Here is a 25,469-nt window from a genome sequence, read left to right as displayed (position 1 = left end):
CAAAGTCTTCGCTCGAAGACATAGGATTTGAATTAGGCATCACTTCAGTCATTCTGACTGGTTCTCTTTGACCCCACTTAACAGTACGGTGGTTCCTATGACACAACATGAATGAAATAAAACTACGAAGGATCTAGGTCTTCGAGTTCCAAAAGCTTCATAGGGAGTCTTCTCATGTCATTGTCTTCAATATGAATATCTTCATAAACCACCATTGTCTTCAATGTCTTCGTACATTTTAGGGGTCATCTCTGGTAGTAAAACCGAATCAATGAGGGACTTCTACCTGTGTTTTCCTGCAATTCTCACAAACACGTTAGTCCCTCAACTAGGTTTGTCGTCAATACTCCAAAACCAACTAGGGGTGACACTAGATGCACTTACAATCAATGAACACTACGACGAACTTATCCAAAAACTCCATAAACACTTTGTTCATCAGGTTCATAAAATAGGCAGGCGCGTTAGTCAATCCAAATGACATAACGGTATACTCATACAATCCGTATCTCGTGGTAAAAGCTGTCTTAGGTATGTCCTGCTCTCGAATCTTCAATTGGTGGTACCCTGATCGCAAATCGATCTTGGAAAACACTTTAGCTCCTTGCAACTGATCGAACAGATCGTTGATCATTGGCAGTGGGTACTTATTCTTGATGGTTACTTCATTCAATCCCCGGTAATCTACAACCATCCTTAATGATCCATCCTTCTTTTCCACTAGAAGTACGGGTGATCCCCAAGGCGAAGAACTTGGGCGAATGTAACCTTTATCCAATAACTCCTTAATCTGATTCTTAATTTCCACCAAATCCTTTGCTGGCATTCGGTACGGTCGCTTCGATATTGGGCCTGTACCTGGCAATAACTCAATCAAAAACTCAATGTCTCTATCCGGTGGCATGCCTGGCAATTCCTCGGGAAATACATCAGGAAAATCCTTTACCACTGGTACTTCTTCTTGCACAACTCCTGTTAGGCAATTCACTTGTGTCCTTTTTGGTACATGCCGGGATACATACTTGATCCTTCTCCCTTCTGGTGTAGTAAGCAAAATTGACTTACTAGCACACTCGATATTCCCTTCATACTTTGATAACCAATCCATGCCTAATATCACATCCAATCCTTGAGATTCCAATACTATTAGGTCTGAGGGAAACACATAGTTACCAATCCTTAATGGTAACCGATCACACCATCGTCTAGCCTTAAACTCCGCTCCTGGTGAGCTTACTAACATGGGTGACCTAAGGGCTTGGGTTGGCAGGTTATACTTATCCACGAATCCCCTTGATATGTATGAATGAGATGCACCAGTGTCAAAAAGAACGAGTGCAGTAAATGACTTAACCAAAAACTTACCGATTACTGCATCGGGCTGATCTTCAACCTCCTCACCATTAACGTGGTTCACCTGTCCCCTATTGAAAGGGTTCGGCTTCTTCCCAGAGCTTCCATTGCCATTTCCATTCTGGCCTTCAGGACATTCATTGGCATAATGTCCGGTCTTCGAACACTTGAAACAGGTGACTTGGCTCAGGTCTCTCTTGGTTGGGGTCGATGGGGTGGTACGGTTCTGGCCGTTGCTTCCTCCATTCCCATTACCATTCTTGTGGCCATTATGGTTGTGCGTGCTACCTCCTCCATGGGTATGCTGAAACTGAAATCCCGGTTTAGGGGTAAAACGGGGCTTCTGCTGGGCTCCAGAGTTATACTTCCCCTGTCCATACTTCCTCTTACGGTTCTCCATCTGCTGTTGCTTCCCTTCAATCATGATGGCACGATCTACCAACTCCTGGTAGTTGTTGAAACTTGCTACCATCAACTTGATGCTTAGTTCATCATTCAGTCCTTCCAGAAACTTCTCCTGCTTAGCTGCATCCGTAGCAACGTCATCTGGGGCATAACGGGCTAGCTTACTAAACTCCTCCACATACTGGCCAACAGTCCTTCCTCCTTGGCGTAAGTTGCGAAACTCACGCTTCTTTATGGCCATAGCTCCTGCTGAAACATGGGCAGTGCGGAAAGCTTGCTGAAACTGATCCCATGTGACAGTGTCAACTGGGTAAGTGGCTGTGAAATTCTCCCACCATGCTGCCGCGGGTCCGTCAAGCTGGTGTGCGGAAAACTTCACTTTCTCACCATCCGTGCATCCTGCAGTGGTCAACTCCCTTCCTATCTTGCGGAGCCAATCGTCTGCTACTATCGGCTCGGTGCTACTGGAAAACACCGGCGGGTTCAGCCTAAGGAAACGGGCTAAGTGGTCAACAGGTGGTGGTGGTGGTGGGTTGTGGTTGTTGTTCTGTTGGTTCTGAACTAACATCTGCATCAATTGATTCTGCTGCTGGATCAACTGAGTGAGCTCCGATGGAAATCAATTGTCACGTCCTAGAGGCATCTGAGGGTTTAGAAAAGACGAGAATTAAGAATTGAGGGGGTCTAAAGGGAAAACACTACCCATATGCACATGAGGCAAATGCACACAAAATCACTTCAATCAATCAAACAAGGGCTTACAAATGGTCTAAAACTATCGCAAAAGTGCTCGACTATAATGTTTTACATGGGGGAAATACTACTACTATCTGGCGGTCATCTAGAAATTTGAACCGGTGGAAGACTCCATGATATCTGCTCCAGCTTCGTCTTCAAAGTCGGGTTCACTTGGATCCGAATCGGTGTCGTCGATGATGATGTAGTTGTCCGGACATGCGACGTACTCGTCTTCCTCCTGGGATGCTAACTTCCTCTTGAGTTCTTCAATCTCCTGCTTAAGATCGTTATTGTGCCTTGCTAGAAAATGAGGAGAGAATAGTGATCTATGGCTTTAACTTAGTGGTCGTGTCCTACAGTCAGCGTGTGCTCTGATACCATCTCTGTAGCGACCTGACCCGAATGGATCACGTCTACTGTGCTACGGTGTCATCCCTGGATCAGTAATGCTGACACCACACAGTACATCGAGGTTTTATAGCAGAGTTGCAATCACACACTTATTACATCGATGGCTCAAAAAGAACTTATTACACTGAATATGGCTTAAGGCCATATTATAAAGATAACAGCGGAAGACTTGGAAGATAAATGGGTCCATCAACTCCAGCGGCATCACTGAGTATAGGGCCACGACCTAAACGCACCTCAATCGACGTCTGAAAAGTCTGCAACATTAACGTTGCAGCCCGAAAACGGGTCAGCACATGGAATATGCTGGCAATGTAACACATAGAGAGTAATGGAATGAAACAGCTATACTATATGCATATATGGCTGGTGGAAAGCTCTATGGTTACAGTTTTGCGTAAAGCCAATTTTTCCCTACTGCAAAGGAATAAATTTATTTAACTATCATGGTGGTTGTGAAACATTGAGAATGGTTGACAGCATTCTCAATCCCAATTAAAAATAATTAAAACCCAACAACATTAATTAGAAGTAACATGTTGAGATTCACAATGATATTCAAGTACTAGATAGTCAAGTTGTCCATAACCGGGGACACGGCTAATCATGATTAGTTTGTACACTCTGCAGAGGTTTGCGCACTTTTCCCCACAAGACTCGATCGCCTCCGTTTGTTTTCTCGCACTACATGGTGTTTGAGAAACGGATGACCGAGACATAGTCTTTCAGAAGCGCTAGCACCTTACATGTGGGGTAGACCGTACCACCTACAACCCCTACATCTGCTAGTCCACCCCGTAAGAGTTCGCACAACTTAGTCAACTATGCCAGAGCCCATAATGGCTTGTGGCTGCACACGGAAGTTTCTAGCATGAAAGATCTTATGATCCCTTTGAGCCTGGGTGGCGGTCCAAAAAAAACAGGCAAGTCCTGATAGACATCAGGTGCCTCAATCCACCCAGATGTGTGTTTAAGTTGCCACCTTAGATAAACCATTAAAATTATCAACTCACATCTGTCATGGTTATCACTCACCCAATCCACGTCTACTAGCATAGCATGGCATAATAATAAGCAAACGTAGAAGTAACTCCCAAAGGTTTCATAGTAATACAGGTGATAGGTACTACCTCATCTACTTCCCATCCCACAATTTCATTAGATCCTAATCATGCAATGTGTGAGGATTGATCTAATGCAATAAAACATGGGTTGTAGAAAAGGTATGATCAAAGTGTTACTTGCCTTGCTGATGATCCGCGAGTCCTAGGGTTTCGAAGTAACAAGCGGCGCAATCCGGGTAATCTATCGCAGAAAAACAAGCACACAATAAGTACTCATCTAATGCATAGGTAAAACTCGAACAAGAGATCGAACCAGATAGTTAAACTTAAGAACTCCGGTTGCAAAGAAAGAACGAATCGAACAAAGTAACGGAAAACAAACGGCGGAAGAAAACAACTCGGTTCTAGCAAGTTGAAACTAGGTCAAAATTTTATCGGGGCAAAAGCTTGTTCAAGTTGATTAGACGGAACGGCGGTTTCGAGACGAAACTCCAGGCGCTTGAATCACCTGATTCCGATAAACGAGCGAAAAGAAAGACTAGAAAGAAGATCGGATCTGAGATCGCGATCGTGGAATAAATCCGACGAAAAGAAAAAGAAGAACGGTTAAACGAACGGACGTCGTTAACCTAGAAAAATCCGGTGATCACGTTCCTTAGGACGAACGGTCCGGCGAACGGTCCAAAGAGAACTAAATCGGAGAAGAAAACGAATCCGATCTAGGGTTTCGGAGAAGAAAACCGAACGAAAAACCGATCTAGAAAACCGGAACGGTTTAGAGAAGAAAAGAATCGGAACGATTAGAAGAAAACGATCCGAGAAAAAGAGACGCGGGGCAACCTCGGCGAGGTCTCCGGTGAGGGGCTCCGGCGGCGTGGGCATGGGCGGCGGCGCGGGAGGCGGCGGCTTAGGGCGGCGCGCGGGTGAGGTGGTGCGGCGGCGCGGCGTGGGGTGGCAAGGTGCGGTGTGGAGGAGAGGGGCTTTGATTTGATGTCTAGAGGGGGGGGGTTCTTGGGTATTTATATTGGGGAGGGGGGGTTTACTTGGGGTAGAGGGCAAGGAATTAGACTAGGAATAGGAATCCTAGATGAAAAAGAAAAACGGAAAGAGGAAAAAGCTAGCCTAGAGTCCATCTAGGACTCGGCTAAAGAAGCAAGAGGCGAGGCGGCGGCCTCCTGCGCCAGCGCTAGGCGCGCGCGGCTCCCTGGGGCGGTGGCCTTTGGCCCGGCTGGGCCTTGGCCTGGCCGGCCTTGGTAAGTTTTTTTTTATAAACGGTTCAGCGCGCAGAGAAAAAAAACCAAAAGAGATCTAAACGAACTCCGAAAAATCTAAAGTAAATTTTCCCCGACTCCTAAAAATGAGCCGAACAAAATGAACTTTTCTCCGGACCTAAAATGCAATTTTCGAAAACGCGCATTTTTCCCTATCCAAATAAAATGCAAATAAAACTCTGGGAAAAAAATTGATCTATTTATTAAATCTTCATTTTTCCGAAATTTTGGGAAAGTCATATTATTCCCTCTCTCTTATATTTTGACACCGGAAAATAATTGAAGATAAAATAAGTAAATCAAACGATCCTCTTTTCAAATTTTGAGAGAACTCAAATATGAAAATAACGAAATCTCCAACTCTCTCCGAGGGTCCTTGAGTTGCGTGAAATTTCTAGGATCAACCCAAAATGCGAGAAAATATGATATGCATATGATCTAGTGTATAACATTCCAAATTGAAAATTTGGGATGTTACATAAGCACCGTGAAATTCTTTGACAACTAAACTGCTGGCTATATGATGTTGGCCATATATATTGTACGTATATAATGTGAAGAAACGAGTGGTAGTACTATACCAACTAAAAGATGAAATGTAAGAAATACTAGTATGTACGTACTGAAGAGTTGAAGTAACGAGAAGAAACATAACATAGTTCTGCTGGGGGCTCAGCACAGCACACCCCTCAAATTAAATTAAGCACACTTGAAATTAAACTTTGCAACTATTCCGGTAGACACTGCATTAGAACCACCATGAGCAACGACACTGCCACCTTACTCGGAGTCCTCGTCCACGTCCTCGACTTCGTCCTTGTCCCTCTTCCTCTTGGCCGATACTTCTTTGCTTGAACTGCACACTTGGCTGTTGCTCTTCATCCAACCCTTGTAGATATTGAAGCAAAGGTAGCCATCCATTGCAGCGTAGTGGATGTGGTCTATATCTAGTACATTCCGCTGCCATGCATGACGATGAAACGTGTATGGAGGTTTCTCAAGTTTACCGTACGAAGGATGAACCATGGCTCCTGCCAGGGTCAGCATTGAAGGCTGACGAGAGGACACTAGCCGATTCTTCTGGAGGTCGAAGGTGTTGCCTATAATGAGGCCTATCCGATGCAGGACTTCTTTGTCGTTACCAAAGTCTACAGTAACGAATTTGACGAGGTTGCTCTCGAGGAAGTCCTTAAAATCCTGCCACTCAACGTCGGCATGGCATATGTGGTAGACCAAGCATAAGTCATGCATGCAAACCTGGATCACGGCGGGTTTCTTCCTCTCTTCGTCCTTTAGATCCTTCTCTGGTCCTAGGACTGTGGTGTACTCAACATCTAGCCCAGCGACCCACTCATCATCTGAGTCTTCGAACATGCGTCTGAAGTGAGAAAGGCATCCTTTCACCGTCGCGGAAGAACGGGTGTAGATGACGTCGAACTCATCGCCGGTGATGGTTCTACTACACAACCTTCTTCTTGTAGACGTTGTTGGGCCTCCAAGTGCAGAGGTTTGTAGGACAGTAGCAAATTTCCCTCAAGTGGATGACCTAAGGTTTATCAATCCGTAGGAGGCGTAGGATGAAGATGGTCTCTCTCAAGCAACCCTGCAACCAAATAACAAAGAGTCTCTTATGTCCCCAACACACCCAATACAATGGTAAATTGTATAGGTGCACTAGTTCGGCGAAAAGATGGTGATACAAGCGGTATATGGATGGTAGATAAAGGTATTTGTAATCTGAAATTATAAAAACAGCAAGGTAACTAATGATAAAAGTGAGCGTAAACGGTATTGCAATGTGTTGAAACAAGGCCTAGGGTTCATACTTTCACTAGTGCAAGTTGTCTCAATAATAATAACATAATTGGATCACATAACTATCCCTCAACATGCAACAAAGAGTCACTCCAAAGACACTAATAGCGGAGAACGAATGAAGAGATTACGGTAGGGTACGAAACCACCTCAAAGTTATTCTTTCCAATCAATCTGTTGGGCTATTCCTATAAGTGTCACAAAGAGCCCTAGAGTTCGTACTAGAATAACACCTTAAGACACAAATCAACCAAAACCCTAATGTCACCTAGATACTCCAATGTCACCTCAAGTATCCGTGGGTATGATTATATGATATGCATCACACAATCTCAGATTCATCTATTCAACCGACACATAGGACCACAAAGAGTGCCCCAAAGTTTCTACCAGAGAATCACGACAAAAACGTGTGCCAACCCCTATGCATAGGTTCATGGGTGGAACCCGCAAGTTGATCACCAAAACATACATCAAGTGAATCACGTGATATCCCATTATCACCACAGATATCCACGGCAAGACATACATCAAGTGTTCTCAAATCTATAAAGACTCAATCCGATAAGATAACTTCAAAGGGGAAACTCAATTCATTACAAGAGAGAAGAGGGGGAGGAGAAACATATGATCCAACTATAATAGCAAAGCTCGCGATACATCAAGATCGTATCATATCAAGAACACGAGAGAGAGAGAGAGATCAAACACATAGCTACTGGTAGATACCCTTAGCCCCGAGGGAGAACTACTCCCTCCTCGTCATGGAGAGCACCGGGATGATGAAGATGGCCACCGGAGAAGGATTACCCCCTCCGGCAGGGTGCCGGAATGGGTCTAGATTGGTTTTCGGTGGCTACGAAGGCTTATGGCGGCGGAACTCCCGATCTAATCTCCGTTCTGGAAGTTTTAAGATACGTAGGTATATATGGGTACAAGGGGTACGTCGATGGACCGAAGGGGGGCCACGAGGCATGGGGGCGCGCCCCCTACCCTCGCGAGCACCTCCTTCATCTTCTGACGTAGGGTCCAAGTCTATCCGGTAGGTTTCCTTCCAAAAATAACTTCTCCAGTTGATTTCGTTCCATTTTGACTCCGTTTGATATTCCTTTTCCTCGAAACACTGAAATAGGCATAAAACAGCAAATCTGGGCTGGGCCCCCGGTTAATAGGTTAGTCCCAAAAATAATAGAAAAGTGGAAAATAAAGCCCAATATTGCCCAAAACAATAGATAATATAGCATGGATCAATCAAAAATTATAGATACGTTGGAGACATATCAGCATCCCCAAGCTTAATTCCTGCTCGTCCTCGAGTAGGTAAATGATAAAAACAGAATTTTTGATGCGGAGTGCTACTTGGCATAATTTCAATGTAATTCTTCTTAATTGTGGCATGAATATTCAGATCCATAAGATTCAAGTCAAAAGTTTAATATTGACATAAAAACAATAATACTTCAAGCATACTAACTAAGCAATTATGTCTTCTCAAAATAACATGGCCAAAGAAAGCTATCCCTACAAAATCATATAGTCTGGCTATGCTCAATCTTCACCACACAAAATATTTAAATCATGCACAACCCCGATGACAAGCCAAGCAATTGTTTCATACTTTTGATGTTCTCAAACTTTTTCAATCTTCACGCAATACATGAGTGTGAGCCATGGATATAGCACTATAGGTGGAATAGAATGGTGGTTGTGGAGAAGATAAAAAAGGATAAGATAGTCTCACATCAACTAGGCGTATCAACGGGCTATGGAGATGCCTATCGATAGATATCAATGTGAGTGAGTAGGGATTGCCATGCAACGGATGCACTAGAGCTATAAATGTATGAAAGCTCAACAAAGGAAACTAGTGGGTGTGCATCCAACTAGCTTGCTCACGAAGACCTAGGGCACTTGAGGAGGCCCATTGTTGGAATATACAAGCCAAGTTCTATAATGAAAGATTCCCACTAGTATATGAAAGTGCCAACATAAGAGACTCTCTATCATGAAGATCATGGTGCTACCTTGAAGCACAAGTGTGGAAAAAGGATAGTAGCATTGTCCCTTTTATTTTATTTTTTTATTTTTTATTTTTTTATTTTGCCTTTCCTTTTTTTATTTGGCCTTACCCCTTTTTTGGGGCCTTCTCTTTTTTTCTTTGGCCTTTCTCTTTTTTTGGGACAATGCTCTATTGAATGATGATCATCATGCTTCTATTTATTTACAACTCAATGATTACAACTCGATACTAGAACAAAGTATGACTCTATATGAATGCCTCCGGCGGTGTACCGAGATTGCGATGAATCAAGAGCGACATGTATGAAAAATTATGAATGGCGGCTTTGCCACAAATACGATGTCAACTACATGATCATGCAAAGCAATATGATAATAATGAATGTGTCATGATGAACGGAATGGTGGAAAGTTGCATGGAAATATATCTCGGAATGGCTATGGAAATGCCATAATAGGTACGTATGGTGGCTGTTTTGAGGAAGGTATATGGTGGGTTTATGGTACCGGCAAAAGTTGCGCGGTACTAGAGAGGCTAGCAATGGTGGAAGGGTGAGAGTGCGTATAATCCATGGACTCAACATTAGTCATAAAGAACTCACATACTTATTGCAAAAATCTATTAGTTATCGAAACAAAGTACTACGCGCATGCTCCTGGGGGACAGATTGGTAGGAAAATACCATTGCTCGTCCCCGACCGCCACTCATAAGGAAGACAATCAATAAATAAATCATGTTCCGACTTCATCACATAACGGTTCACCATATGTGCATGCTATGGGAATCACAAACTTCAACACAAGTATTTCTCAAATTCACAACTACTCAACTAGCATGACTCTAATATCACCATCTCCATATCTCAAAACAATCATCAAGTATCAAACTTCTCATAGTATTCAAAACACTCATAAGAGAATTTTATTATTAATCTTGTATACCTAGCATATTAGGATTTTAAGCAAATTACCATGCTATTTAAGACTCTCAAAATAATATAAGTGAAGCATGAGAGTTCATCTATTTCTTCAAAATAAAACTACCACCATGCTCTAAAAGATATAAGTGAATCACTAGAGCAAATGACAAACTACTCCGAAAGATATAAGTGAAGATCAATGAGTAGTCGAATAATTATGCAACTATGTGAAGACTCTCTAACATTTAAGAATTTCAGATCTTGGTATTTTATTCAAACAGCAAGCAAAGAAAAATAAAATGACATTCTAAGAATAGCAAACATCATGTGAAGAAGCAAAAACTTAGGATCAACCGATACTAATCGATAATTGATGAAGAAGAAAGGTGGGATGCCAACCGGGGCATCCCCAAGCTTACATGCTTGAAACTTATTGAAATATTATCTTGGGGTTCCTTGGGCATCCCCAAGCTTTAGCTTTTTGTCTCCTTAATTCCTCTCATATCACGGTCTCCCTAAATCTCAAAAGCTTCATCCACACAAAACTCAACAAGGACTCGTGAGATAAGTTAGTATAAACCATTGCAAAAACCTTATCATACTATACTGTAGCAAATCACTAAAATTATTATTCAACATTGCATACTAAATGCATCTGCATATTTAATAGTCCTATTCACAGAAAGAATCATTAAAGAAGCAAACATATGCAAACAATGCAAACATAACAGCAATCTGCCTAAACAGGATAGTCTGTAAAGAATGCTGCAACATCCATACTTCCCTACCTCAAAAAATTATGAAAGAAAATTTCCACTGTAGTAAATTTATCAGAGCTTAATATTAAAAAGGTTTCAACATTTTACCACATTCTTACTTTCCTAGGGAATTATTGTAACAGCGGTAAACTTTCTGTTTTCAAACAGCAACATGTGGACTTCTAAAATAGGCATAATAAAGGCTATCAATGCCACTTTTATTGAAATAAAAGATGCAAAACATTGTTCTAAATAACAGCAAGCAAATCCTAACAAAATAAATTGACGCTCCAAGCAAAACACATATCATGTGGTGAATAAAAATATAGCTCCAAGTAAAGTTACCGATGAACGAAGACGAAAGAGGGGATACCTTCCGGGGCATCCCCAAGCTTAGGCTCTTGGATATACTTGAATATTACCTTGGGGTGCCTTGGGCATCCCCAAGCTTAGGCTCTTGCCACTCCTTATTCCATAGTCCATCGAATCCTTACCCAAAACTTGAAAACTTCACAACACAAAACTTAACAGAAAACTCGTAAGCTCCGTTAGTATAAGAAAACAAAAGACCACTTCAAGATACTGTAATGAACTCATTCTTTATTTATATTGGTGTTAAACCTACTTTATTACAACTTCTCTATGGTTTATAAACTATTTTACTAGCCACAGATTCATCAAAATAAGTAAACAACACATGAAAAACAGAATCTGTCAAAAACAGAACAGTCTGTAGTAATCTGGATCAAACGTATACTTCTGGAACTCATAAAATTCTCAAATAAATTGCTGGACCTGAGGAATTTATATATTAATCATATTAAAAAATAATTAACTAAATAGCACTCTCCAAATAAAAATGGCAGCAATTCTCGTGAGCGCTAAAGTTTCTGTTTTTTACAGCATGATCAACAAGACTTTCCCCAAGTCTTCCCAAAGGTTGTACTTGGCACACACACTAATTAAAAGCATAAAACCACATATAAACAGAGGCTAGATGAATTATTTATTACTAAACAGGAATAAAAAGTAAGGAGCTAAAATAAAATTGGGTTGCCTCCCAACAAGCGCTGTCGTTTAATGCCCCTAGCTAGGCATGATGATTTCAATGATGCTCACATAAAAGATAAGAATTGAAACATAAAGAGAGCATCATGAAGAATATGACTAGCACATTTAATTCTAACCCACTTAATATGCATAGGGATTTTGTGAGCAAACAACTTGTGGGAGCAATATTCAACTAGCATAGGAAGGCAAAACAAGCATAACTTCAAAACTTTAAGCACATAGAGACGAAACTTGATATTATTGCAATTCCTACAAGCATATATTCCTCCCTCATAATAATTTTCAGTAGAATCATGAATGAATTTAACAATATAACCAGTACCTAAAGCATTCTTTTCATGATCTACAAGCATAGAAATTTTATTTCTCTCCACATAAGCAAAATTCTTCTCATTCTGAATAGTGGGAGTATCATAGGAAACTCGAATACTATAAATTGTTTCCACATTAAAAGAGTAATGTTCAGAGAAGGGGTAATCATAACCATGACAAGTTTTATAAATATAATCACTACTTTTTATAGCATAAGTATCATCACAATAGTCATCATAAGTAGGAGGCATGCTATCATCATTATAAACTTGCATATCAAAACTTGGGAGACTAAAAATATCATCTTCCCCAAGCTTGGGACAAACATTAATTGCAGAAAATATATTCTCAAATATGTCATCCTCATCAAACATAGCTTCCCCAAGCTTGGGCCTTTTCATATCATAAGCATAATCACTCTCATCATTAATAGTATAGATAGCACCGATAGTATAGCAATTATTATATTCTTCCAAGCAAGTACCAAAAAGATTTTCAAGATCATAAGAAGTATCATTATCTTCCCAATCATAATCATCACAACAAGCAATAGGCATAACGAGATCATCATCAAGTGTATCATCTTCATTTTCATTAGGCACAGCAATAATAGGAGCAACTTTATTTGGGAGAGATACCTTTTTACCTTTCTTCCTTTTTCTTTTCTTCTTCTTCACCACATCATGTGTCGGTTCAATCCTATTTTTGGAGCTCCTTATTAATGAGATTGGTTGAATAGAAGGCTCCTCCTCATTACCTGATTCATCATAAGAAATAATAGGAGGATACTGGGAAGTCGCTTCCCTTTCATTAGTATTTTCTTCACCCTCTATTTGTTTTCTTTTCTTTATGTAATTGGCAATATAAGGATTTTCAATGCAATTCACCGCACAATACATATAAATATTCTCTAGATCAAAATCAAGAACTCTATCAACATTAAACTTTGGAATACCCTCAGTTATACGTTTCATTTCTTCATAACCCAAAAGAAGGCTAAGCTCTTTATGATGCTCAAGGGTAATCAAATTATCACAATGTTTGGACACGACTTGGTCATGAAACAAATAGCATTGGAGCTTTAAATGACCATGTTCATTGCAAAGTTCACAAGGGGCACGAAAAATATTGAATCTATCAGCACATGCATCAAGCTCTTCTTGCAACAATTTAGTTTCTAAGTACTTATGCCTCTTGCAATATCTATCTTCCCTATTTGGTGTGTACTTGCAAACCCAGTCTACTCCACAAAAATTGACATGTTTATAGGAGGCATTTTCATCATAACTAGTGCAATCATCATTAGCATCATGGATATTCAAAGAATTCGTACTAACAACATTGCAATCATGCTCATCATTCAAATATTTAGTGCCAAACATTTTAGAGATCTCTTCTTCTAGCACTTGAGCACAATTATCCTTTCCATCATACTCACGAAAGATATTAAAAAGGTGAAGCGTATGAAACAAACTCAATTCCATTTTTTATAGTTTTCTTTTATAAACTAAACTAGTGATAAAACAAGAAACAAAAAGACTCGATTGCAAGATCTAAAGATATACCTTCAAGCACTCACCTCCCCGGCAACGGCGCCAGAAAAGAGCTTGATGTCTACTACACAACCTTCTTCTTGTAGACGTTGTTGGGCCTCCAAGTGCAGAGGTTTGTAGGATAGTAGAAAATTTCCCTCAAGTGGATGACCTAAGGTTTATCAATCCGTAGGAGGCGTAGGATGAAGATGGTCTCTCTCAAGCAACCCTGCAACCAAATAACAAAGAGTCTCTTGTGTCCCCAACACACCCAATACAATGGTAAATTGTATAGGTGCACTAGTTCGGCGAAGAGATGGTGATACAAGTGGTATATGGATAGTAGATAATGGTTTTTGTAATCTGAAATTCTAAAAACAGCAAGGTAACTAATGATAAAAGTGAGCGTAAACGGTATTGCAATGCGTGGAAATAAGGCCTAGGGTTCATACTTTTGCTAGTGTAAGTTCCCTCAACAATACTAACATAATTGGATCACATAATTATCCCTCAACATGCAACAAAGAGTCACTCCAAAGTCACTAATAGCGGAGAACAAACGAAGAGATTATGGTAGGGTACGAAACCACCTCAAAGTTATTCTTTCCAATCAATCTCTTGGGCTATTCCTATAAGTGTCACAAATTGCCCTAGAGTTCGTACTAGAATAACACCTTAAGACACAAATCAACCAAAACCCTAATGTCACCTAGATACTCCAATGTCACCTCAAGTATCCGTGGGTATGATTATACGATATGCATCACACAATCTCAGATTCATCTATTCAACCGACACATAGGACCACAAAGAGTTCCCCAAAGTTTCTACCGGAGAATCACGACGAAAACGTGTGCCAACCCCTATGCATAGGTTCATGGGTGGAACCCGCAAGTTGATCACCAAAACATACATCAGGTGAATCACGTGATATCCCATTCTCACCACAGATATCCACGGCAAGACATACATCAAGTGTTCTCAAATCTATAAAGACTCAATCCGATAAGATAACTTCAAAGGGGAAACTCAATTCATTACAAGAGAGAAGAGGGGGAGGAGAAACATAAGATCCAACTATAATAGCAAAGCTCACGATACATCAAGATCGTATCATCTCAAGAACACGATAGAGAGAGAGATCAAACACATAGCTACTGGTAGATACCCTTAGCCCCGAGGGAGAACTACTACCTCCTCGTCATGGAGAGCACGGGGATGATGAAGATGGCCACCGGAGAAGGATTGCCCCCTCCGGCAGGGTGCCAGAACGGGTCTAGATTGGTTTTCGGTGGCTACGAAGGCTTATGGCGGAGGAACTCCCGATCTAATCTCCGTTCTGGAAGATTTAAGATACGTAGGTATATATGGGTACAAGGGGTACGTCGGTGGACCGAAGGGGGGCCACGAGGCAGGGGGGCGCGCCCCCTACCCTCGTGAGCACCTCCTTCATCTTCTGACGTAGGGTCCAAGTCTATCCGGTAGGTTTCCTTCCAAAAATAACTTCTCCAGTTGATTTCGTTCTGTTTTGACTCCGTATGATATTCCTTTTCCTCGAAACACTGAAATAGGCATAAAACAGCAAATCTGGGCTGGGCCTCCGGTTAATAGGTTAGTCCCAAAAATAATATAAAAGTGGAAAATAAAGCCCAATATTGCCCAAAATAATAGATAATATAGCATGGAGCAATCAAAAATTATAGATACGTTGGAGACGTATCAGCATCCCCAAGCTTAATTCCTGCTCGTCCTCGAGTAGGTAAATGATAAAAACAGAATTTTTGATGCGGAGTGCTACTTGGCATAATTTCAATGTAATTCTTCTTAATTGTGGCATGAATATTCAGATCCATGAGATTCAAGACAAAAGTTTAATATTGACATAAAAACAATAATACTTCAAGCATACTATTTAAGCAATTATGTCTTCTCAAAATAACATGGCCAAAGAAAGCTATCCCTACAAAATCATATAGTCTGGCTATGCTCTATCTTCACCACACAAAAATATTTAAATCATGCACAACCCCGATGACAAGCCAAGGAATCGTTTCATACTTTTGATGTTCTCAAACTTTTTCAATCTTCACGCAATACATGAGCATGAGCCATGGATATAGCACTATAGGTGGAATAGAATGGTGGTTGTGGAGAAGACAAAAAGGAGAAGATAGTCTCACATCAACTAGGCGTATCAACAGGCTATGGAGATGCCTATCAATAGATATCAATGTGAGTGAGTAGGGATTGCCATGCAACGGATGCACTAGAACTATAAATGTATGAAAGCTCAACAATGGAAACTAGTGGGTGTGCATCCAACTAGCTTGCTCACGAAGACCTAGGGCACTTGAGGAGGCCCATTGTTGGAATATACAAGCCAAGTTCTATAATGAAAGATTCCCACTAGTATATGAAAGTGCCAACATAAGAGACTCTCTATCATGAAGATCGTGGTGCTACCTTGAAGCACAAGTGTGGAAAAAGGATAGTAGCATTGTCCCTTTTATTTTATTTTTTTATATTTTATTTTGCCTTTCCTTTTTTTTATTTGGCCTTACCCCTATTTTTGGGGCATTCTCTTTTTTATCTTTGGCCTTTCTCTTTTTTTGGGACAATGCTCTATTGAATGATGATCATCACACTTCTATTTATTTAAACTCAATGATTACAACTCGATACTAGAACAAAGTATGACTCTATATGAATGCCTCCGGCGGTGTACCGGGATTGCGATGAATCAAGAGCGACATGTATGAAAAATTATGTACGGTGGCTTTGCCACAAATACGATGTCAACTACATGATCATGCAAAGCAATATGACAATAATGAATGTGTAATGATGAACGGAATGGTGGAAAGTTGCATGGCAATATATCTCGGAATGGCTATGGAAATGCCATAATAGGTAGGTATGGTGGCTGTTTTGAGGAAGGTATATGGTGGGATTATGGTACCGGTGAAAGTTGTGCGGTACTAGAGAGGCTAGAAATGGTGGAAGGGTGAGAGTGCGTATAATCCGTGGACTCAACATTAGTCATAAAGAACTCTCATATTTATTGCAAAAATCTATTAGTTATCGAAACAAGGTACTACGCGCATGCTCCTAGGGGGATAGATTGGTAGGAAAAGACCATCGCTCGTCCCCGACCGCCACTCATAAGGAAGACAATCAATAAATAAATCATGCTCCGAGTTCACCACAACCTTCTTCTTGTAGACGTTGTTGGGCCTCCAAGTGCAGAGGTTTGTAGGACAGTAGCAAATTTCCCTCAAGTGGATAACCTAAGGTTTATCAATCCGTAGGAGGCGTAGGATGAAGATAGTCTCTCTCAAGCAACCCTGCAACCAAATAACAAAGAGTCTCTTGTGTCCCCAACACACCCAATACAATGGTAAATTGTATAGGTGCACTAGTTCGGTGAACAGATGGTGATACAAGCGGTATATGGATGGTAGATAAAGGTATTTGTAATATGAAATTATAAAAACAGCAAGGTAACTAATGATAAAAGTGAGCGTAAACGGTATTGCAATGTGTTGAAACAAGGCCTAGGGTTCATACTTTCACTAGTGCAAGTTCTCTCAACAATAATAACATAATTGGATCACATAACTATCCCTCAACATGCAAAAAAGTGTCACTCCAAAGTCACTAATAGCGGAGAACGAACGAAGAGATAATTGTAGGGTACGAAACCACCTCAAAGTTATTCTTTCCAATCAATCCGTTGGGCTATTCCTATAAGTGTCACAAACAGCCCTAGAGTTCGTACTAGAATAACACCTTAAGACACAAATCGACAAAAACCCTAATGTCACCTAGATACTCCAATGTCACCTCAAGTATCCGTGGGTATGATTATACGATATGCATCACACAATCTCAGATTCATCTATTCAACCGACACATAGGACCTCAAAGAGTGCCCCAAAGTTTCTACCGGAGAATCACGACGAAAACGTGTGCCAACCCCTATGCATAGGTTCACGGGCGGAACCCGCAAGTTGATCACCAAAACATACATCAAGTGAATCACGTGATATCCCATTGTCACCACAGATATCCACGGCAAGACATACATCAAGTGTTCTCAAATCTATGAAGACTCAATCCGATAAGATAACTTCAAAGGGGAAACTCAATTCATTACAAGAGAGAAGAGGGGGAGGAGAAACATAAGATCCAACTATAATAGCAAAGCTCGCGATACATCAAGATCGTATCATCTCAAGAACACGAGAGAGAGAGAGATCAGACACATAGCTACTAGTACATACCCTTAGCCCCGAGGGAGAACTACTCCCTCCTCGTCATGGAGAGCACCGGGATGATGAAGATGGCCACCGGAGAAGGATTGCCCCCTCCGGCAGGGTGCCGGAACGGGTCTAGATTGGTTTTCGGTGGCTACGGAGGCTTCTGGCGGCGAAACTCCCGATCTAATCTCCGTTCTGGAAGTTTTACGATACGTCAGTATATATGGGTACAAGGGGTACGTCGGTGGACCGAAGGGGGGGCCACGAGGCAGGGGGGCGCGCCCCCTACCCTCATGAGCACCTCCTTCATCTTCTGACGTAGGGTCCAAGTCTATCCGGTAGGTTTCCTTCCAAAAATAACTTCTCAAGTTGATTTCGTTCCGTTTTGACTCCGTTTGATATTCCTTTTCCTCGAAACACTGAAATAGGCATAAAACAGCAAATCTGGGCTGGGCCTCCGGTTAATAGGTTAGTCCCAACAATAATATAAAAGTGGAAAATAAAGCCCAATATTTCCCAAAACAGTAGATAATATAGTATGGAGCAATCAAAAATTATAGATACGTTGGAGACGTATCAAAGGACGTGCGGGGACGAGTAGGAGCGGCATTAATTAATTGAATCGTCTCGCCTCCCTCCGCATGCAGCCACATGCAAGCCTCACGCGCACATCCCTAGTGCATGCTACGACTGGGTATTTATTTCTCCCAATCAGCGTACACAACGAGCAGCGGAATCACTGTAATATGTGGTGATTTAATTACAGCGGGACTAATAAAAATGGGACTAATATGTGGTGATTTAATTATCTTCTCCTCTTAAACCACCGTCGCTCCTCTCCTGTTCCAATCTAAATGCAGCGCCGCTCCTCTCCTCTTCCATTTCAAAACCACCGCCCCTCCTCTCCTATTCCAGTCCAAAACCAGCGTCACTCCTCTCCCGTTCTAATCCAAAACCAGCGCTACTCCTCTCCTCTTCCATTCAAAAACCATGGCCGGCAAGTGAAATTGCTGTGGAGAAGTAGATCGATGGAGGAGTACAACCGATACATGAGGATCGCAGACGGCGACCCTGTGAAGCTAGCTAGGATGTTGGAGATACAGTCTTGGTTTGACAACAAGGACCAACTAGCGGCGACGGCAACATCCATGGCCAAATATCTGCAACAGAGCAAAAAGGCGGCGATACTCCTGGAGGAAGTCGTGCCGGAGTACATAGAGCTACTCCTCTGGGCCATGGAGCAAACAGATTCACCGAATCCGATCATGAGGGAGCGGTGGTGGGAGTATCGATCCCAGATGGGGCATCCACCAGAGATTGAAGCATCGAGCATCTACACAGTGCCGTTTGTGAGGGTGTCCTGCCAGAGCGAGCCGGTGGAGTCTTCATCGACCGAACCCAACTGCAAGAGGAGAAAAGCAGTTGGCCCAACGACGCTTCCCTGCCATCGTCTCCCTCGCCGTTCACATCATCTCACGGGGCGGCTGTCTACCGCCGAGGAATAGGAGGGGGCTGCCCCCCAGCCCAATAGTCGGGCAGGTTGTGAATTGTCAGGAGGAGCTTAGGGTTGTCAGTATTTGCAGGTTGTGAATTGTGTTTTGTGTTGTGTATTTTGAGAGTATTTTCAGATATGAATGTATTTTAAATTTCAGATTTGCAGTATTGAGCATATGAAGTATTTATGAATTCTAGAGATCTATTTTTAGCACTTAAAAAAATGTAGTTTCATAGGAGTATAAAAGTGTAGACAATGTGATTCTCAGAGAAGAAACTGCAAGTTTCAGTTTCAGATAAGAAACTGCAAGTTCAGTTTCAGATAAGAAACTGCAACTTTCAGAGGCAGAGCATTTATATTAACACGACCTTTTCAAACAGGGTTAACATCATGTTGGAAGTTTTATTCATTGTCGAAAATGGAACTACCAGCCAGTTAACTTCATGCTGATCAACATTCATGCATAGCACATCTTCATATGATTCACAGTCAAAATGCCCACACAATGTCGAGTGTGCGAAACATAGAGAAAACGAGGGACGAAGTTTTGGCAAGTGTTGGACGTGGTTTTGGGCTGCCCCGTCTAGGCTTTCATTTTTAACATGCGCAGCCCACGACCTCGGATGGGAGGTCCATAGGCCTGTTTGTATTTTCTTAGGGCCGTCATGTATCGACCGGCCTATGGACCTCCCGTCCGAGGTTTTATTTTTGGTAGCCCAATTTATGTATTTTTTTGAAGAAAATGCAGAGGTCTGTTCTATTTTTCTATATAAGAATAGGAACGCCAGGTCCAACTTATGTTTCCCTTCTAACTATATTATATATATTTAAATTATTTTATATGTTATTATATATTATTTTTATTATCATCATATATTTAATAGATACTTACATATGTAATAAAACAATATCCCACATCTTATTAACTTATAAAAATAATTTCTTAACAAATAAAATCCTGGATTGTTTTGGCATGAAAATCCTAGTGATTGTGTACAAAAGCTTGGTAAGATTTAAGGATGAATGTAATAATATCACTTATTATTTAAATATATTTATAACAAAATGCTCAGCCCCTTTTTATTTTTTGATAACATTGCTGGCCCAACCCAACATTATAATTAGAATCAACCCAGCAAAATCGTGTATTTTGAGAAAGTGCAAATGGCCTGTAATTTTTTAGGAAATAAAATAAATGGGCCGCATGGACGCTACATTATTTGTTCACCCAGCCCAGCTAATGGCTGTAATTAAAAAAAAGATCAAATTGACTGTAAATTCTACCGCGCAAAAAAAGACTGTAAATTCTGAAAAAATGGGTTGAATACGTGCCACATTTTTGGAGGATGAAATGTGGGCCAATAGGTCGAAGCCAACGCAAGACGTTGTCAAATTAGTCAACAAATGATTCTGACATGTTACCGTTGGATTTACATCCAACAACTGGCATCCATCTTCAATCTCTCGTCTTCTTCCTCCAGTGCCGCAGGGACCACCTCCCGCCTCCTGCTGCTAGCAGCTTTGCTTAGCACGCTTCGCTATGAAGCGCTACTCCACCGTTGGCCAGGCCAACCCTCCACCTCTCCACACCTCCTGTTCTTCTCCACCGACTGCCGAACCACACCGCACTTGAACCAGTTAACCCTCGTACACCTCTCCGTCTGCGACTCTACTCCGGCGTCTTCCCATCTCCGGCTCGTTGTTGTCCGGGGCCTCGCCGTCGTCCACCACCTTGGATGCAATCGGCGCGGCGTGGTCAACGTGGTCAACGAACGACACTGATGTCTACTACACAACCTTCTTCTTGTAGACGTTGTTGGGCCTCCAAGTGCAGAGGTTTGTAGGACAGTAGCAAATTTCCCTCAAGTGGATGACCTAAGGTTTATCAATCCGTAGGAGGCGTAGGATGAAGATAGTCTCTCTGAAGCAACCCTGCAACCAAATAACAAAGAGTCTCTTGTGTCCCCAACACACCCAATACAATGGTAAATTGTATAGGTGCACTAGCTCGGCGAAGAGATGGTGATACAAGTGGTATATGGATAGTAGATAATGGTTTTTGTAATATGAAAATATAAAAACAGCAAGGTAACTAATGATAAAAGTGAGCGTAAACGGTATTGCAATGCGTGGAAATAAGGCCTAGGGTTCATACTTTCACTAGTGCAAGTTCTCTCAACAATACTAACATAATTGGCTCACATAATTATCCCTCAACATGCAACAAAGAGTCACTCCAAAGTCACTAATAGCGGAGAACAAACGAAGAGATTATGGTAGGGTACGAAACCACCTCAAAGTTATTCTTTCCAATCAATCCATTGGGCTATTCCTATAAGTGTCACAAACAGCCCTAGAGTTCGTACTAGAATAACACCTTAGGACACAAATCAACCAAAACCCTAATGTCACCTAGATACTCCAATGTCACCTCAAGTATCCGTGGGTATGATTATACGATATGCATCACACAATCTCAGATTCATCTATTCAACCAACACATAGAACCTCAAAGAGTTCCCCAAAGTTCCTACCGGAGAATCAAGGCGAAAACGTGTGCCAACCCCTATGCATAGGTTCATGGGCGGAACCCGCAAGTTGATCACCAAAACATACATCAAGTGAATCACGTGGTATCCCATTGTCACCACAGATACACACGGCAAGACATACATCAAGTGTTCTCAAATCTTTAAAGACTCAATCCGATAAGATAACTTCAAAGGGAAAACTCAATTCATTACAAGAGAGTAGAGGGGGAGGAGAAACATAAGATCCAACTATAATAGCAAAGCTCGCGATACATCAAGATCGTGCCAAATCAAGAACACGAGAGAGAGAGAGAGAGCAAACTCATAGCTACTGGTACATACCCTCAGCCCCGAGGGAGAACTACTCCCTCCTCGTCATGGAGAGCACCGGGATGATGAAGATGGCCACTGGAGAGGGATTCCCCCTCCGGCAGGGTGCCGGAACAGGTCTAGATTGGCTTTTGGTGGCTACGGAGGCTTCTGGCGGCGGAACTCCCGATCTATTGTGATCTCCGATCGGTTTAGGGTATATGGAGATATATAGGCGGAAGAAGTACGTCAGGGGGCCCACGAGGGGCCCAGGAGGGTGGAGGGCGCGCCCAGGGGGGTGGGCGCGCCCCCTACCTCGTGGCCTCCTTGAAGCTTCCCTTACATGCACTCCAAGTCTTCTGGGCTTCTTCTGATCCAAAAATAAGTTCCGTGAAGTTTCAGGTCAATTGGACTCTGTTTGGTTTTCCTTTTCTTCGAAACCCTAAAATAGGCAAAAAAACAGAAACTGGCACTGGGCTCTGGGTTAATAGGTTAGTCCCAAAAATGATATAAAAGTGTATAATAAAGCCCATAAACATCCAAAACAGTAGATAATATAGTATGGAGCAATCAAAAATTATAGATACGTTGGAGACGTATCAGACACCATCGGAAGTAGACTGTGCGTGGAGAGGTTGACAGCTGGGTCCACGACCGCATACAAGGAAATGCCTCCTTATTACGTGCAAAATAATGATTCCTCCACCTGATATCTGGGACCCACCGGAAGGGCCTCTGTATTTCGAGAAAATAACGTGCCCCCCGCTGACATGTTGGACCCACCAGCTATCTTCGCACGCAAGGAAGTGCCTCCTTATTACGCACAAAAAAAATGAATATTCCCCCTGCCAGCTGGAACCCAGCATAGTGGGAGGCTGACTTGTGGGCCTACCAAGTTGACATGGACGGAGGGCTTTGTCAACTTAGTCAATATGAACGATTGTAGCTCCTGTTACCGTACGATGTTCATCCAACGGCCATAGTGCTTCTTCAACCTCTAGTCTTCTTGCTCCAGCCGCCCAAACCAGCGCCGGTCGTGCCGCGTGCTCTTGCCTCCCATGGCCGGCTGTGATGCCGCGGAGGCCTCACCGCCCCTACTACTCCCACCGCTGGCCAGGCCATCCCTCTACTCACCCACACCCCCTGTTATTCTGCGGCGAGAGCAGCCGCACACCGCAGCTGAACCAGTGAACCTTCATACTCCTCTTCGCGTGCGCATCCACTGTTGCGTCTTCCCCGGCTCCGAGTCGTCCCCTTCCTAGTCCTCGCCGTCGTCCACCACCGTGGTGCTCTCGGCACGGCGTGGTCAACGTGGTCAAGGAACGACTTCCATCGGACGTGGAATGTATGTGGAGAGGCTGACAGCTGGGTCCACGGCCGCAGCAAGGAAGTGCCTCCTTATTACGCGCAAAATAATGATTCCTCCACCTGACAGCGGGGACCCACCGGACGGGCCACCGTATTTCACGAAAAAAACATTTCCCCTGACTGCTGGGACCCACCAGCTACATCTTCGCACGCAAGGAAGTGCGTGCGAGCAAAAAAACGATTCGCGCCCCTGACTGCTACGACCCACCAGCTACATCTTCGCACGCAAGGAAGTGCGTCCGGGTAAAAAAACGATTCGCCCCCCTGACTGCTGGGACCCACCAGCTACATATTCGCACGCAAGGAAGTGCCTGACAGTCGGGACCCACCTGGTCAAAGCATACTGATACGTCTCCATCGTATCTACTTTTCCAAACACGTTTGCCCTTGTTTTGGACTCTAACTTGTATGATTTGAATGGAACTAACCCGGACTGATGCTGTTTTCAGCAGAATTACCATGGTGTTGTTTTATGTGCAGAAAACAAATATTCTCGGAATGACTTGAAACTCCACGGAACATCTTAGAAAAAATAATAAAAAATCCTCGCCAAAGATGAAGACCAGGGGGCCCACACCCTTCTCACGAGGGTGGGGGCGCCCCCCTAGGGCGCGCCCCCTACCTCGTGGGCCCCCTGGATGCCCTCCAATGCCAACTCCAACTCTATATATTTGCTTTCAGAGATAAAAAAGTAAGAGAGAAGAAATCATCGCGTTTTACGATACAGAGCCGCCGCCAAGCCCTAAAACCTCTCGGGAGGGCTGATCTGGAGTCCGTTCAGGGCTCCAGAGAGGGGGATTCGTCGCCGTCGTCATCATCAACCATCCTCCATCACCAATTTCATGATGCTCACCGCCGTGCGTGAGTAATTCCATCGTAGGCTTGCTGGACGGTGATGGGTTGGATGAGATTTATCATGTAATCAAGTTAGTTTTGTTAGGGTTTGATCCCTAGTATCCATTATGTTCTGAGATTGATGTTGCTATGACTTTGCTATGCTTAATGCTTGTCACTAGGGCCCGAGTGCCATGATTTTAGATCTGAACCTATTATGTTTTCATGAATATATGTGAGTTCTTGATCCTATCTTGCAAGTCTATAGTCACCCACTATGTGTTATGATCCGGCAACCCCGAAGTGACAATAATCGGGACCACTCCCGGTGATGACCATAGTTTGAGGAGTTCATGTATTCACAATGTGCTAATGCTTTGTTCCCGTTCTCTATTAAAAGGACACCTTAATGTCCCTTAGTTTCCAATAGGACCCCGCTGCCACGAGAGGGTAGGACAAAAGATGTCATGCAAGTTCTTTTCCATAAGCACGTATGACTATATACGGAATACATGCCTACATTACAGTGATGAATTGGAGCTAGTTCTATGTCACCCTATGTTATGACTGTTACATGATGAACCGCATCTGACATAATTATCCATCACTGATCCGGTGCCTACGAGTTTTCCATATACTGGTTCCCGCTTATTTAGTTTCCTATTGCTACTGTTACAATCACTACAAAATAACAAAAACATTACTTTTGCTGTCTTTACTTTTGTTGACGCTACCACCACTATCATATTACTTTGCTACTAAACACTTTGCTGCAAATACTAAGTTTCCAGGTGTGGTTGAATTGACAACTCAGCTGCTAATACTTGAGAATATTCTTTGGCTCCCCTTGTGTCAAATCAATAAATTTGGGTTGAATACTCTACCCTCGAAAGTTGTTGCGATCCCCTATACTTGTGGGTTATCAAGACCAATTTCTAGCGCTGTTGCCGGGGAGCATAGCTCTATTCTTTGAGTCACTTGGGATTTATATCTGCTTATCACT

Source organism: Triticum urartu, chromosome 5A (genome assembly GCF_056163025.1).
Source record: "Triticum urartu cultivar PI428250 chromosome 5A, HENAU_Tu73, whole genome shotgun sequence".
Lineage (NCBI taxonomy): Eukaryota > Viridiplantae > Streptophyta > Magnoliopsida > Poales > Poaceae > Triticum > Triticum urartu.
Note: the sequence above shows the minus strand (reverse complement) of the source record.